General features: G+C 36.8%; 1 protein-coding gene and 1 long non-coding RNA gene across 3 annotated transcripts in view; both read left to right on the top strand.

Moving 5' to 3' along the window:
* Positions 1–14,285, top strand: part of dpr12 (defective proboscis extension response 12) — a 101,666-nt gene that overhangs the window by 11,619 nt on the left and 75,762 nt on the right. The gene's annotated exons all lie outside the window — the stretch shown is intronic.
* LOC137577803 (uncharacterized) lies at positions 12,557–13,049 on the top strand. Its single transcript, XR_011032484.1, has 2 exons — positions 12,557–12,796; positions 12,856–13,049. It is a non-coding gene; the product is annotated as an uncharacterized lncRNA (long non-coding RNA).

Below are 14,285 nucleotides of genomic sequence, written 5' to 3'. Positions count from 1 at the left end.
TCGAGTTTTGTCATACCACTGTCGATTCTTGCTGCTTCTCAATTCAGCAACCAATTCACCGTCCGCCCACACGCACGTGAAAAATTTAATAAATTTATCCGTCAGTTGCTCATTTCAAATAGCTGTAGTACGTGCCGAGGGAAAGTAATAGCTTTCAGCAAATTAAATTGACAAGCAGCAGCAGCAGCAGCAGGAACAACAACAACAACATTATCGACGATGATGTGAATGTGAGTGGTGTCCGGGAATGGGACAACAGGGCGTATGTTTTAGATTATGATCGGGTATTTATTGTAGATTTTGAAAATTTAATTAACATTTCGCTTCAAGTCCTCCTGCAGGACGCATTTTGCTAATTGCTCTGACATTTGTTTCTCATAAATTGTGCTTTCGGAAAAATTTCATATTTTCTATTTACAGGTAAGCCTTGTGGCTAATGCAATTGCCTCTGCGAATGTTGAAAGTTTTTCATATATTTATTCTCGCCCTATTCAGTCTCTCTCTCTCTCTCTCTCTCTGTCTGTCTGTCTGTCTTTTTCTATCTATTTCTCTATCTCATTTTGGCTGTCTTTCTGTCTCAGTTTCGGTTCTATGCTTTAGTTCTGGCTCAGTGATTTGCTAAAATTTATGTGTCGAGCAAACAGAGGAAAAAGGAAAAGCTAGTCAGAGTAGCAGCAGCAGCAGCAGCATGCATGGAAGGAAAATCCAAAAGATTAAATTAAATTGTACACGTCCCAGTTTTAAACTAAACCGGGCAGGCAGACAGAGGACTCAAAGCTCTGCTGGCAGCTGCTCAACTGCTGTTGTCCTGTTGTCGTGCATCATAAGGAAACACACACATTCATACTCACACAACACACTCAAGTAGGACCGAGTGAGACTGAACAAATCCTGGCCGCCTGGCCAAACGCTTTCGTGCAATAAATCACAACATTTTCAGATGCTTACACAAATGCTTTTTTGATCCTTAATTTTCTGATCAAATACGTGACATTAAGTATATGGCTATATTGCCCGGAGAGGGGGGAGAGACAGTTTCTTGGGGCAACTAACAAATCGTAAAGATGCTCAAAATTGAATGAAAGTACACCAAAAATAAACTGAAATGAAACGAAACAAAAGCTAACGAATTTTTCAATCACAGCTGCCCCACAACACATAAAGCTCAGTTGTGATTGTAAGTGTGAGAGTGTGTGTGTGTCAGAATGTGGGTGTGTGTTTTTGGTATTGTATTTCACTGTACATGCTGTATTGCAAAGTTTACTTTTATGACTGTCTGAAACTGATAGTCGACTACAATGTTAAGCTGCCTTTGTGTGGTTATTTGTCATGGGCGTAGCCAAAGAAAGGGAACTATTGGCCTTGGTCATGAACAGAAACATTAAAATTACTTAACCCCTTAATCTGACCAAGATTATGTAATAAGTCATTGAGAGAATATTTCCAAAAGTAAAATAAATAAAAGTTTTCTTTAGAAAATATCCGAAAGGTTTGAAGGATGTGATCGGCAACTTCATGAGGAAGACCCATTTCTATCTTAGACCCATAGCCAAATTTTCAGCCATGTAATAAGTTATATATAAAGTTAGCACCAATCAGCCGCCTTTTAATGATAAGTCTCTGAGTAAGAAAGAAAATATGTCAAAAAATATTGATATTGCTGACTTAAGAAGCAACTTTTAATAAGCCAAATCAGATGTAACTTTTTGATAAAGGTTTTTAAGTCTACAGAAATCCATCTCATATTAATTTGGATAACAATTTGTTTAAAATGGCAAACCTTTATTGCTAGTTTTTTGATGGACTTTAATTTAGTTTACCCCTTTTCAGGATCATTTCTGTTCACCCGTCAATGGATTTTATACGCTTGCTTACTTTTCAATTTATTACGCAACATTAAAAGCTTCTTTCTCTTTCGTACTCATTCTCAGATCCAAAATACATGAAACCGAGATACAATTGTTCCTTCTCTGTGTGTGTTCGTGTGTTTGTGTGTGTGTGTAAGTGTGTGTTTGTGCGTATAAGAGTGAATTTTCAGACAAAAGGGGCAGAGGGAAAATCTCATTGTATTGCCATTTGACAAAATGTCAATTGCAGTGACAAAGTATTAAGGGTTACATATGTACAAGGAAAATGGAGAATGGAGAGCGATTTGCCAGATCGTAACATCGATACAACACACACACACACACATGCTCAAACGCACACTTTTACTTAGATACTTATTCTCATATGCATTAAATGATTCGAGAGAAGAATGCAATCGGTTTGCAAGCCAAGCAAAACAAGGCCATTTTAATGGGATTTTAAAATGTGTGTGTATACATATGTCCTTGTCTGTGTGTACGTGCTTTGTTGCTGTGGAATTATGCCTAAGTTGCATATAAATTTGGTCTCTATATTAAACGATATCCATTAAATCTAATCTGACCTTAATGTAGAGCCTTAATACTTGCTGTCTGCATATATTTGTTTTCTGTGCACATGAGAAACCAAAACAATTGTATGGTGATTCCAAGTTGACCCAGAAAACCAGGAGAGAGAAAGTGAAAAAGCGGGTGAATAAGTCATAAATGTAATTAACCAAACAGTTGAATTCCTCAAAAACAGTCAATGGGAAATATTGAATTTGAAAACTTTTCAACAATTATTATGCTTGTAGGCAAATGAACAAAGCAGGTATTATCTTCATTTACATGAAAATTGTTGAACATGCAGCTTAATGAGAGGAGACAAAACGTTAAAGAAGGCGTAACTTAACCTGTGCCTGTTTACCACAAATATTTCATAAAGCTTACAACTTTTGAGGCATGAACTTTTGGCCATGTTAAACGCACAGCTGCCACAGCCAAGAACCGACAACCAGGAACCAGTAACCAGCAACCAGCAACCTCAACCTTTTGGCCCTGGCTAAAAATATGCAAAATACACGCAAAATTATAATTATTATAAAATTTTTGGGTAGATGGAGGCGGCATTTGTGGGTGGGAGGGGAGGTATACAGTTCAAAAATGCCTGAGCCACATTGCTAATGCTGTCAACGACAGTGCCGACAGGCTTTCAACACTTTTGCCAACACAAAGTCAAATGCCAACCTATTACAACATTTTACCCCATCCCAAAAAGCTCAAGCACTTCTTACCTCAATCCTCTGCTTTTTGGGCCAAAAAACCAAACAAAAAATAAAGGTTCAACATTTGCTTAGCTTAGGCCCTAGAAAATACGATAAAATTCAATTCGATTTCTATTTGCACACAATTTGACTTAATTAAGCAGACTCTGAGTTTGACTGTCAGACTGTTTTGGCCATTGATTAATAAGTTTACCGTTAATTACGTGACTGACGAAACAATCGAATTGAAGCAATCACAGACTGGTTTTTTTTTGTTGTTTTGGTTTTTTATGTGTTGGGGTTGACTGTTAAAAATTAAAAATACCACGACAAAGCCAATTTGCCAAATTTGTTCTTGGCCATCTGCACGAACTTCAATTTCGAATTCCTCCTTTTTTCTTCTTTTTTGGCACGTCTCGTCCCGAGTGGCGGCAAATGAATTGCGTTTAACGTTTGTCAATTGTCAGGCTGCTGGCCATTCTGCCCTCCCCAAACACCACCCCGCAGGCCCTGCAGCCAGCACAATAATTTGTCTATTTAAACTTTCTTTTTTCGGGTGCTGCTGTTGCTTTCGCGTTTTTATTTGCATGTCATTTATTTTGTTAATGTTCGTAAATAAACAACCACAATGAGAAGGAAAACGCCAAAGTGTAGAGAAGAGATGGCCGAAATGAAGCAGCTGGACTTAGAGCGTCAGGGAAAAGTAGTAAGACAGAAAGAGGAAACGGGGTATGCGGCATTTAGCGGCAGCATCGCCATCAATTTCAATTTTCACTCCCAGCAACAATAACAAAAGTAGCAGCACAAATCGGTGGGTGGATGTGATGGGTCCTATCGAGAAGTAGTCAATATTTTTGGCGCTGCTCTTTCTCAAGGAAATATTGCAACAATTTATAAGTGATTCGTCATTGTTTATTGGCTTCATCGAGCCGTGCCGTAAGAATTATGGCTAGCAATTTGGCCGCCATAATCGAAAAATCGACAACAAAACAAAAAACGAATGAAAAGCATAAAAATCAGCAGCAACAAGAACAACAGCAACAACAAAAGCAAAAATAATAATGGCATCAAAGCGTTAAGGTGTGACACTTTGATTTTGTGTCTTCATTAGCCATTAGCTTTTCGTTTTTTGTGTCATAAATTATATACCACATAAATCCAATCGTGATATACGACTGTGTAAAGTCGCCTTAACACTCTATTAGAATCTATCTATCTATCTCTATCTACACCGTGTCCAATGTATAGAAAACATGGGATATATAGATGGATACACACATAGCAATTAGAATTGTATGCAACATCTCGACCGATTGGGTTGAAAAAGGAGTTATGAATCATCTTATCTTATAAATGTGAACTCTGTGTCATATTCTGAAAACTATTAAGGAAATTTGGAGGCATTCAGATTAGGAAGGACACCACAATACCACAAAAAAAACTATATTTTTATTAACGACTCCAAGGAGAACTTGAATATCAATAAATGTATCAAGTCTATAAATATTAACTTTCCTTGAAATATTATTAAGAATAAAATTAGCATATAAAGGATACAAGACAGCGATTAGACATTCGATTTCTAAATCTATATACATATAATCGAAAAGTCATCCTTATATACCACCTTTAGGTCAATCAAAACCATATCTTGTAACTCAAATGCAATCTCACCTAACAATTCTCAACGATTGATCTATTTTGGCAATATTGAAATAGACTCTAGATTACAGCGATTAATGCAAAATTTTGTTAACAACAAATGTCATGATTTAGAATAAACTAATTCTTACTGAAAATTAAGCCACAGGAAAAGAGTTTTTCAGTAAAAACATAACCCTTCATGGCCAGATCAACTTGGGTATTGAAAATGTATCAAATTTAAGTAATTCATCGCCTTATCACTCAAAGCAGGGCATATACATAAATGATACAACTCTTTAAGGAAAACCGCTTAGTTCGATTAATTCAGGTTTATGGAGTAGTTCCAAGGGAGTTTAGGTAACAATCTTCGTTCCTCCACAGTCTATTTGATATGGAAATCAATCCGAGAAAGAAGACAAACCCTGCTGTGCGTCTCTCCGCTGCATCTCTTGTGCAAATGGCAGAAACGTAAAAGTAGTGTAAGAACTTTGCTGTCGCATAAGCGCCTAAAAGCTGACACTTGCGCACCATAAGCCCGCAGGAGACACAAGGAATTCAACTTGCAATCGTCCTCGTCGACTGGCTTAAGCCCAAAAAAAAAAAAAAAGAATAAGAAAAAAACTTTTTCACCGTCGGTGTAGATTTCAGAAAGCGGAGAAAGAAGGCAAAGTATGGTGAGGTGATGGGGACATTGTGTATCATGCAGGCAAAATGCAAATACAAAACTTAAATGAAATGCACGCTCACACGCTTTTTGAAAATGTAAACTTTTGATTATCAAGTTTTGCTCTCACACTCTCTCTCTCTGTCTCTGTGTGTGTGTGTGCGCCAAATAAATTCCTTGCACAATATTAAGTGCAAATTGTTTTGTAGCAATTTTCCAGCTTTGGGTCTCTTCTCTTGTTTCCATTCCCCTCGACTTCTCACTCTGTCTGTGCGTCCCTTATGTACTTTATGCACGCTATGGCGACAGCTTAAAGATGGAACGACACGAAACGATAGTAAAATACGAAGGGGGTATGGGCGGATGGGGGCAGAAAACAGAACTTGCCAAGGCGACAACGACAGTTTTTGGCAGCCAAAGCGCTTTTCTATTAAAATTTTCATTAAATTGAAAGCAATTAGTATGAGACCAAGAGACAAGAGTGTGCGGCCAGGCAGTGCCCCAAGCCGGCTTCAAAATTTTGTTGGGGTAAAGAGGCCGCATCGCCTGTCATCTCCTACTGCTGTTGTTGCTGCCGCTGCTGCCGCTGCTGTTGCTGTTTGTGTTTTGATTATTGTCAAAACCTTGGGCAGCAGCTGCAATTTGCGGCACATAAACGAGCCGGAGACTTTCCACAAAACTTCAGTGTGTTGCTAGTGGTTCTTGCTGTTGCGGCCATTCAATTTCCATGAGGCGCAAATTGCGTTGACGATAGCCATCAAGTTTTGGCTTGAAATTAATTTGCTGCCTGTTTGCCTCCAGCTTGCAGAATAAATTCTACCTGTTCCAAGTACTTTCTTTTCTATCTACGCGAGCTGTCATTTTCATTTACTTGCTTTTCATTTTGGCATTTCGTTCGCATATATTTTTTTAGAGCTACAGCTGCTTTTTATTTTTAGGCCATTTTCATTTTTTATGGCGGCCAACCACTTTGTCAATTGCTTTAAGCACTTCCGGCCAACGAATGAAAGCGATAGCCTTAGATAGACAGGGAACGACAGAGAGATAAATCCAGAGAGAGAGATAAAGAGAAAGAGAGAGAGATCACTGAACTAGAAATTGATAGCGCATCAAAACGATGCAATAACTTTTGATGACTGCCAAAATATTTGGCGTGTGGGTGTTGCCATATATTTGTATGTGTGTGTGTGTGTGTTTGGGGACTAAAAGAGAAAAGAACAAATTTAGCTACGAAATTGATACCAAAATGTTGACAGCTGCGCTGCTTATTAAGCAGTTTGTTCTCTTTACCCTGTAACCAGCTTAACCCATGACTGGCTGTATAGGGTTTCCATCAAGAATGTAATCAAGATGGAATTTCAGTTGGACATTTTGACAGAATGCAGCAAAAATGACAAATAGCGAAAGTCGTGAGAACAAAGATGTTGAAATATTCTTATAAGAAGTAATCGCTTTTAATATATAGAAAAGAATTTTAGGTGACTTTTTTCACTTGATAATGATCTCATTTGCAGACTACAGTTAGGAGTAAAACAAAGAGCACAGTTCAGTTTAGTAACTTACTAACTTCTAATGGCATTTATCCCATCCGAGAGAAAGGAAAATCTGCATAGTTTCACTTGCCTTTGTTTTCACCTTTTGTTTAACTTCAGTCATTTCTTTCTTCGAGTGTATATAATATTTACTCTCTCTCTGATGATCCTTTATTGCCATCGGTTATGGTCAATTTCATTTGTATAAAGTAAACTCCAAATAATAAATTCATTTAATTGTTTTCTTCACCGTTTTTTGTGGTGTTCGTTAATTGTTTCATTATGTCAACTAAGGCAACCTTTTTACTTTCGCATACATTTCTCATTGGGGTTTAATTAGGAAAATGTCAAGGGTCATTCGAAGGTCCTTTGATTCGGCTTTGCTTTTACCTCTCTTTGGGATTTTAAAAGAGGGTATTCATTTGTTCATTCGATTCTTAGTTCGGCATCGTTTTCGTTTATCTGCTGTTCAATCTGAAAAAGAACGAAAAAAACGAGCACACCTCAACAATAAAGTATTATTTATGGATATTTCCAAACATAAAACAAAAAACAAAAAAGAAAAAAAGGCAAAATGAAATGGACTTTGATTTAATGGAACATTTTGTGGCTGACTTCATTTTTTATGGGGACATTCGAGTACTGCACTTACATGAAATCAGATTTTAATTCTTAATGCTGCCAAATACACACAGCACGTAAACATATATGTAAGAAAGAGAGAGGGAGAGAAAGAGAGGGAGAGAGAGAGAGAGATGGTAGGAGGGAGGAGGCTATGGAATAAAGAAAAAAGGGAAACATTTGTGACTTGGCTTTTAAGTTTTTGGGGTTTTCTGGTTATTTTTGTCTGCATGACTTTGACAGCAAAAATATTGGAAATATACCATGCAGAAGTAAAGAGGAGAGAAAGAAAGAGAGAGAAAGACCGCGGGTCGGACTAAATTGGGGGAAAAGAAATTTTTGAAATATTGCAAGCCGATATTAAATTCCAGCAATTTTACCTTTACCTTTCCAATGGTATGCAACAACCAAAATATTCAATAAAAATTGAAACGCAAAAAAGGAATAAAAAATAAAAATGAGAAATAGCCGCAGGCCCAATAAGTACGAAGGAACTGAGAGGGAAACGCAGCTCCATGTGCAAATCCTTGGACTACGTGTTTCATTTCTTGTTGTGATTTGAGAATTTCCGGCTAACGCGTTTGAACTGAGGCGGAAATTATGTGTATTTGTATGTAAGAAATACAGAGTGAGGCCAAGCATTGATAATCCTGTATACATACTTACATTTAGGCGCACCTTTATGACCCTAGGATATTGAACATGGCCAAAAGCATTCGATAAGGAAAGTGCTTTAAAGAGACCCATAAGTCAAGTATTCAAACAGTGATGCTGGAGTAGATGATGATAACTAATTTAAATGCCCACAGTTTAACCACAAGAAAGCTGAGAGTATGCCGAGGGAATTTTCTAGACGTTAAAAGGAGGAAGTTCCCCAAGTTTGTCACGCATTCCTTTGATCAATTTGCCTTCAATGCTTGGTGGGGCCACAGAAATCTAGAGACTAACGGCAATTATGCATGTGCGTGGTACCCCAATTCCTCAAAAAACCCTACTCACGCCCCCAGATGGTTCTCTAACCCATACTCATACCACTGAGCAGCATGTCAGAATTTCAGACATTTTTCCTTACACGCCACGCCCCTTTCCAACGAAATGGCGTGCCTGTGTGTGCCTTTGTCAACTTTTCCGTTTAATTTTTCCGCTTGCTTTTTCCATTCTTTGCTTTCCATTTCTCTACTTTATTTTACTTTTACTTCACTTAACTTCATTCATTTTGCTTTGCTTTACTTTACTCTGTCTCAGCGTTGTTTTTCCATGATGCTTAATTTCTGTCACCGACTCCCTTGGCGGGCCATTTGCATATTTGATAAAGCATAAATAAATAAATTGTGCGTTTAACAGCAAAATTAAAACTTTTGTTTTCCCAAACAGAACAGACAAAAAAAAAAAAAAAAAAACAGAGGAAAGGGAGGAAACAACGAAAATAACAAAAGTTAACAAATGTTTCATGATAATTATAATTGTCATTATTTGGATGTGTGCTGACATATCAAGGATAAGTCAGTCAGTTTGTGGGTCGTACGCTCGGTCAGGCAATTATATGAATCTTTTTCGATTTGGTTTTGGCAAACAGCAACCTCCTTTGCCCCCACATCCGGAAATAAAGAAATAACCAAATAACTCATGGCAGGTGTAAGGAAAGTCGTTGCCATTGGCAGCCCAGCAGTTTAACATTTGTTAATGGCTTTTTCCCATCTCAGACGTACAACAACGTCGTTCCGTTCAAACACTGTTCCCCGCCAAAATGTAGGCTCACTTAATTTATCATTATCCTTTTTTGCGGTTGACAGTGACAAGAGCACGGCCCAAGCAGGGCCATTCAATTTGCCTCTCTTAGCTGTTGGCGGGTTAAAGTGCGAGAAACGCTTGCGTCCTTGCCGTAAATTATGCGATTAATGCATATGCCAGGACATGGCCATGGAAACGAGACAACCAAGGACCGAGTTAAGTTGATCACTGATGTGTTATCGGCTATGCCCTGCCTCCATTAGACAGCATTTGCCTGCCACAGGCATCAATTATGCTGACTCTGCTTGACGATGCAAACATAAATTCAAATGCAACGCCGCAAAGTATGCAGCAAAAAAGGTATCCAAGAAGACGTTTAATAAATAAATTAAAAGAAAAATTGATTCATAACTCTTTACCTGAAGTTAAAGAGACAAATCTGAAAAATGCGTTTCAAGCTAAAAAAAATTTGGCAACTTTTTTTCCAAATTGCTAAAGGACATTGAATATTTGAGGTTACAGAAACTTTCATCTATGCAATTCAATATGAATTTAATGCTGAGATTTAAGTTGCCATTTTTGCTTTGCTCTCATAAAATGGCATTAGCAATGCTATAGTTTTGGGCCATCATAATGATATTGTAACGTACGGGATTGTAGCACAAATTGCAAAACAACAACAACAGAAACAAAAATAACAGTAAAATCTACAACAAGAACAACATTAGCCAAAAGCGAAAGTTCACATTTTGGACAAACGAACAAACAACAAAATTTCATTTGCAGCGCATCGTAAATTGAATGTACATATAAGTGCAAGTGTAAGGGTGTGTGCCTGTGTGTGTGTGTTGGCATTTGTGTTTGCTAGTTTGTTTGTTTGTTTGTATGTGTGTCAATGCCGTTGACGTTGAGAGAGCGTGAAACAAATGCAAGCTATAAAATCTCAACAGCAGCAAAGCGCACCACCACCATCAGGACGTATGCATCTATGTAGCTGGTCGGAGTGTGCCGAGAGTGTGAAGAGTGAATGGGAGGAAACGTTGATGGCAAGAGTTCTGCTTATTTGTATTTGTAGCATAAGCGGAACAAGAGAATAAGCGAAAGGCGGAGGAATAGAGAAAGTGCCAGGACGAGTGGTATGAAGAGTGGAAGAAATGACTGCCAATGGCAAATGGCAAATGGGCCAAATACACTTACAGTCACACATATTCACATACTCAGACATACTCACCCACACACACACACACATATATATATAGTCACATAGAAATCGGTAAAGCTGTGCAAACAATTTCACATCGCTTGCTTGGAAAAATATTCTCTTCTTTGCGTTGCGTGAAATTAGAAAATGCATTGAAAGGAAAACTTTAATAGTCGCAATTTATGATATTGATTTCGGAAATCAAATATTTTTATGACCAAATAGATATATTCGTATGAAAATGCAGAGATACGAATTTTCTCTTGCTAAGAAGAAGAAAACTGGAAACATTTGCCGCTTTAATTACCAAGCTAAACAATTTTGTTTTATTTTAAAAGAAGATATGAGCTTACTTTGGAACGAGTTAAACTGCTCACAAATGTTATGTTTTTACCCATTCATAACTTTGTCATGAAGAAATTATGTATTATAAGATGTTTTTTGCCCTATTGCTATCACATCACTTAGTCCGCTCGTATCGTGTAATAAATTACCCTTTTTTCCTCCATGACCTACCAGTGGTTCGGGGTTAACTTCGCGTCATAGTATGTATACCCTTCTAAGTTTTGTGTTACTCTTTCCTCACCTGTAGCCGTCAAATTGGAAAAACGATTTATCTAAAAATTCCGATATTTTCGAAAGGACGGCCTACACTCATAGCATAACACCGATTGTTCCAATGGGGCCTATGTGGTGACCTAATTTTTTTAAGAGTTGTATTCTGAATTCCTTTAGATCAGATATTTATAGTATTAAAATTTCCAATATGCAATGAAAAACTCTATTACTTCATATTTATTTTAATAATTATCATATAGGTCGGATCCCTGATTTATATGATTAGTTCAGTAGAGTTCTTAGGTACACACATCGGCACAGCAGTGGTTGAAAATCTATCAATCTTCATGCTTATTCCCAAGCCAATTTCAAGGCATCCATATTTGCACGATTTGTGGAATCTTTTCTGAGTCCTAGCATGCATTTGCATACATAAATGCGTGCGCATATGCATACCAAGTATTGCTGCTACGAGTATGTGTGTGTATGTGAGTGTATGCCGTGTGTGTATTGGGACTGCTGCCTGTGACAGTCACTTCAATTAATGAGCGGCCCGGTAATTACAAACGATGCCTGAACATGCAGAATTAGCAGCGGCATGCAATAATTCAATTGCACGAATCAAAGAGAGAGAGAGAGAGAGAGAAAGGAAGAGCCTACGGGGCTTGGACCGCTTGGAGGTTTTGCCCTTTGGTCATATTAACCAAACGACACGCATTTGGCAACAACCATCTCCCTTTCCTCCTTTGCAGGAGGAGCACAAACAAACAAACAGCGATAAGAGGCATGTAACCATGCGCATATTGCTGCCATGGTTAGTGCTTTATCGTTCTAACAATTTTTATCGCTTGCAACATTTCAAGTTAATTTATTTTGCTACTTTGATCTTACAAGAAGTCCTCCACAAATAGCAGCAAGGAGAGGTGGCAGCATTTGGCAGTGCCACAACAAAAGCAGGCAAATAAGTTTTCATATAAATTTCACATTTTGAGCGACAACAACAAAACAAAACAGAAACAACAACAACAACAAAAATACAAACGGAAACAGGACATAGAAATTTATCTAGTCAATAAATTTTGCAAAAGTTGTAATACCGACAAAAAGAAAATATTTTCACCTCAAAAGCAAAAGCTGAAAGAGAACTCAGCACTCGACTAGCTTTGTCATAGAAAACAACTTTCCCTTTGAGTTTCAATGTGTATGTGTGTATGTGTATTGTAATGGTTGCATGTAAATTTAAATACTAATTATCCGACGCATATTTAAGTTTATCGCAAACTATCGAGTGCGATCAAAAATATACGGCGAATTCATAACCGTTTGTAGTAATAATGCATCTCTGCAGAAGCTTTGCAGCGTAAGCGCAGCTTACTTCATAAAGGGAGGGCTTTGAGAATAGAAGGGAAAGGGTATATAAGAACCTTCCACCCACACTTCCACCTCTTTTCATTATTCTGGCTTAACAACGAATTGCTTTCGTTCCCCGAAAAATAAAGTGAACAGTTAAAATTTTTTCTGGTGAAAATCACCAAATAAATAAATTCACTCGGGTTAAACAAAATATTCGTAAGCCAGTAACAAGCCAAAAAGAAAAAGGCAGCTGGAATAATTAAATTTTTGGATACAAAATCTCGACCTAGAGGCATAGGAGGCGTAAGCCTAACCTAAAGACCTCGTGGTGAACCCTATAACCATAGGTTATTCGTAGGTCATTATATTCATTTCATAAGGTATGTCGACTAGAAATTTTTTTTTTGACATTTATCTAAAATCATATTATTCGATCTAGGAAAAATTTACATAAATTTTGGCATAAATCGTCATAGGCCTATCACCAACGCCACATGGCCAAGACGACAATTCAACCAAACTCTACAGAAGGAGAAAATTAAATCGCTGGTTTTAAACATTAGTCAACAGTGACGTCATAGTTTTGCCAGTTGGAATGTTAGCTGTCACAAGGCGAAAAGTTGTGTGCAAAAAGGAGAGAAAATTATAAAGTGGTCATACAGAAAATTTTTGTTTGTAAATGAACAAACAGAACATAATCAGTTACAAAAATTATTAGAAAAAAAATTTTATTAATTTTAGTTGTCGGGGTTGTAAAAAAAAAAAAATTTTATATTTGCAAAAGAAACGAAAATTTTTATGGAAATTAAAAGTGTCAATTCGATAACGAATAGAAAGATACCCTTTTTCAGCGCACCTATGTTAGAGTCAATTTTTTTATTGTGAGTTTGTGTGTCGGTATTAAGCATTTAAAACACTAATTGAATCGTATAATTCTTTAAAACAAAACCATAAAAAAATATATTTAAAAACATCAAAAATCAACACACGATCCAGCTGCTGAAGGCCTTCATCGGTGGACTTTCCAAAATGTAAGTGTATTCTTTTCATCTCTTTTACCTTTTTTACCGCAAGAGCGCATAACATATGGTGATTAAAAGTAAAGTGCAAAAGAAAAAAAGGTTTGACAACCACATGTACCTATTTTATGCTGCTCACTTGCTATTATTGTTTTCTTTTATTTGTCTTATGCATTCTAAATTTTATTTGCCTTTATCACACATACAAACTACACTAAAAATCATGAAATTTTGAATTAATTGAATTAAAAGTATTAAAAGATATAAGTGCTATCAATCATTCGGTGTCGCAATTAATTTTTTTTGAATAACTTTGTAAAAAAAAAAAAAAAAAAAAAAATTTTAAATATTATATTGCATCAGTCTAAATGCAGGGTAAAATCTGTTCGTTTATATAGTTTACAGTAATCATAACAAAAAACAAAAATTAAAGAAGACAACAAAAACATGTAATACAATAGTTAATAATGAAGCGTAGATTTAAGTAAAGTAGTGGGAGAATTTATATACGGTGAAGAAGAGAAAATGCCTTTGCGAATGAAATTATTTTTGAAGAATAAGTGAATAAGAAAAATGTATTTTGAATAGAAGTCTAAGTTCCCACAACATGATTATATAAAAATGATGAAATAGAATGTGCATGTGGGGTCCTTTAACATATCATAATTTTTGTCTTTTGTTATTGGCCATGGACGGGAGGGTATAGATGCATAATGGCAGCCAACATCTAAGCCATACTAGAGCTAGACATCATACATTGGGAGGAGTTCGCGTTAGATAGCTAGTTGATTAACTTAGTGGTATTTTTTTTTTGTCCTGTTATTTGCGACATTAAAAATCCATACGTTTG

This window comes from Drosophila tropicalis, unplaced genomic scaffold (assembly GCF_018151085.1).
Source record: "Drosophila tropicalis isolate 14030-0801.00 unplaced genomic scaffold, ASM1815108v1 contig_593, whole genome shotgun sequence".
NCBI lineage: Eukaryota > Metazoa > Arthropoda > Insecta > Diptera > Drosophilidae > Drosophila > Drosophila tropicalis.
The sequence above is the reverse complement of the archived record's forward strand: the minus strand, read 5'-3'. Positions and strand labels throughout refer to the sequence as shown.